Raw genomic sequence first — 3,760 nt, 5'->3', positions numbered from 1 at the left:
ATTAACATGAGTAAACAGTTAAGGAATCAAAATAATAGTCTGAAGTTGGTGATTCCTGATCTACCTGATAGTAATTGTCATGACATTGAACCTGGGGATTATGTAATGATACGGAATTTTCTACGCTCAGGTTGCCTTATTGACAGATGGGAAGGACCATACCAGGTCTTATTGACTAGCACTACAGCATTGAAGGTTGCTGAGAGAGAGACTTGGGTCCATTCATCCCACTGCAAGAAGGTTGCTGATCCAGAGAAGTCCCGTGATAAGGAACAGACGGTAGAGGTTGTATCACTAGAGTGTCTGTTCCAGGAGGACTGAGGCGGCACCTGAGCCTTGAAGACCGAGAGCTGTTGTCGACTCCCCACTCCCTTTTATTGTTTTTCTCCACTTCCCATCCCCTCTCCCTCAAATTTATTTTTCCTCCTTCTCATTCTTCTCCATTTCCTCCTATAAGATGGACTTGCCCCAAGAGACTGTGATCCGGATTTTCCTGTTGACCATGATGTTGACCAGAGCAGTCTGTTCCGGCGAGAGTACCATGGAGGTCGATAGAGGTTCTGGAATGGGTTCTGATGATAAAGATGGAGGCGTAGTTTTCCAAGATCAACCTAACCAACAAGCAAAGGCGAGTATCAGAAAACGATCCGATAGCATTGACCATAGAAGAAATTGTGACGGATTGTTAGCTGAAGAAAACTGTATCTGTAGGCTCTGTAACAATGTCATTGAGGATGGGTGCATTAAGAAATGCCAATCCAGTTTTAATATCCATATGGACCGGCATCCATTGAGTGACTATCACTCCTTAGTGGGTAATGTGTTAAACAAAACAGATTGTTGGGTATGCTCTCAAGTACCTCAAGGTCATAGCAAATCAGGGCTAGTACCATTTCCTTTAACGATAGGGGAGGTACTTGAGTTAAATGGTGGGAGACCGGTGGACAGGAGGTTTAATATCTCCAGCCCTCCTAGTTTGAAGCTCCACCAATACCATGTGGATAGGTCCCTATTATGTTTCAACATCTCCAATCCCAGAAAGCCGGGAAATTGGGAAGTGTCATGGAGTAACCACATCATGACCTTTTCGCATAGAGCAGATAGAATGCCTACAGATACAGAGCTTGTACGCCACATAGCCAGTAGAGGAAAATCTTTCCGGTATAGGTACACCTTAGGAAATAGGATTACGAGAGTTGGAGAAGTATCACCAGGATACTGTGCACATATCGTACAACCTGATACGTGTATTAAGCAGATGGAAGAATTAGGGTTAGGAGATTTCACCTGGAAGGTGTGTAATATGGTTATGTCCTTCTCCGTCCCATATGTTCTCCCCGATGATGCATATTTCATATGCGGGAGAAAGGCGTACAAGTGGCTTGCCCCAAACTCTGAAGGATTGTGTTATATTGGAAAAGTATTGCCTGAAGTAATGACTGTAACACATGATAAAATGAAAGACATACATCGTGGTGCCCAAGCTCCTTATACTCACACCCACTACGAGCACGTTGTTAAAAGACACCTGATAGAGAAGACAGAGCATCCGGCCTCTGATCTGATAAGTGAATCCACCGGGATTCAATTCTTAATCGCGTTAGATTTCACCCGCACCGCTAGAGGAGTGCTAAATTATAAATACATATCGGCGCTCGCAAATTTGTTAGATAATATCACGGAAATGTATGATGACACGTTTAGATATACGGGAAGGGAACTTCAAGCTTATAAAACAGAACTGGTGCAGCATAGAATGGTTCTTAATTACCTCACAGCAGTGACAGGCGGATATTGTGTTACATTGGCAACACAGTACGGCGTGAAGTGTTGCACGTATATCACGAATAGCACCGAGGATCCGGTCGAGGTCATAGACCAAAAGATGGACGATATTCTCCAATTGAAGTGGGAATTTCGCCGAAAACACAATCTCACTCTTGCTGCTGTAGGTAATGAGCTGACTGGTTGGGTGTCATGGTTGAACCCGCGAAATTGGTTCTCCGGTTTGGGAGACTGGGCTCAAGGAGTCATAATGGATGTTGGGAAGTTTCTCCTATGTATCTTAGGTGTTGTCATATCAATTGGCTTGATATTTAGATGCGGTCAGGCTTTAATGAAGTGCAAACATCGTACCAGGGTAATGAGTTTGAGGAGTGAGGAAACTGTAATTAACCTGGATTTGATTTATGACCCAATGATAGAAACAATGATGTGATGAAAATGCGATTTCTACGGTCCGTTTCTTTCACCTGTTTTTCTGGTTTTTCTCCAAGATAAAAAGACCCACTTGGACGAGGAAGTTGACGAGACGCTATACAGACAACGGATAGACCAAAGAAGAAGTTTTGACCACTTGAGATATGGACATTTGATGAACTTTGCCATGGATCCCCAGTTTCCCTAGAATTCTTAAACTTACGCTAGCCCAACATTTTTTGTAAATCTAATGGCATTGACAAAGCTTTTTGCTCACACCTAATGGGCAACACAGCGCAAAGAAGACGACTTTCAACTGACACCGAACAAAACTTCAACCGACAAATGTACATTAACCTGACATAGAATACCACCGCATTTACCGTAATTATGTCTTTTCTTCATTTCTACAACCCTCAGGTAATGACACACATAGTATAGGGAATACAGGCACAGATATCAGCAATCACATATCCCCCCATTCATGTATCATCAACTAAAATGTGCTCCCCATTTTGTTCAAAACCCGAAAAGAGCTCGGTAAAGTTTGACAGCCCATCCACAGACCCGTACCACGGGATAAGAAGGAATTCAAATGTATACTTCGCAATACCTCGAAGCTTGATTTACAACACGTACGGCACGATGATACATGACCCCCCAAGCACGGACTCATACACACATGCTTCTGCTATCTCACTAGGTCATACCCTCTTCCCACCTACTCCTCTCTCCTCCCTTACCCAACCATGGAAATGAATTAACCCCTGACATATATTTTTCTCCTTTTGAAATGTTTTAGAAGGTGGCAGTTATTATTGACTGCCAAAGGGTGGACTGTCAAAGTCAGAAAAATATTTCTATGCACACTACCATATTTGCACCTCACACTGGTCCGCGCTGCGCATGCGTACGCTCTCCCGTACGTGCACATACTCACAGTCGCGGGCACCCGCAGGCGCACGGTATGCGTATTTACGGTAGAGTTTATGTAATCGTAGCGTGCGACTCATTCGTTACATATTTTCACTAATAAGGTATTTTATAGATCATGGTCCCTTTGATAGATTCTGAAAGTTTGGTTAATATAGAATGTTTATGAACAGAGGAATCCCTCTTTGTTTGATACGAAGGGTCAGACAGGAGTAATACAGTGGTGTTTAGTATCCATCGGAAGAATATTTAATTAGAAATATTCCGGTGTTGGTTTGAAGCAGATCAATCGCTCGTGCGAATAGTTATGGACATAAGAAGTTTATGAACATTTACTTTATTTGCACTTTATTACCCATGCGGCGGGAAACCCAGTTTCCCTCCCACCTGAGCAGTTGGAAATAGTCACAGCCCACCTGTATGAATCAACCTATGACCTTTTGTTATAATGCGAAGCCGAATTCCTGTGTCCAATGAACAATGAGATTGTAGGGACCATTGAATTGTATTGTGTGTGGGGCATAAATAGGCAGGCCGACCGTATCCAGTTCTCTCTCTTCAACGGTTCTCATTACTGATAATCGGGAGCTGGATATCGAGGCGCATGCGATCGTTTCCCTTTGTGCGT

This window comes from Pseudophryne corroboree, chromosome 7 (assembly GCF_028390025.1).
Source record: "Pseudophryne corroboree isolate aPseCor3 chromosome 7, aPseCor3.hap2, whole genome shotgun sequence".
Taxonomy (NCBI): Eukaryota; Metazoa; Chordata; class Amphibia; order Anura; family Myobatrachidae; genus Pseudophryne; species Pseudophryne corroboree.
This window is presented reverse-complemented; position numbering follows the sequence as displayed.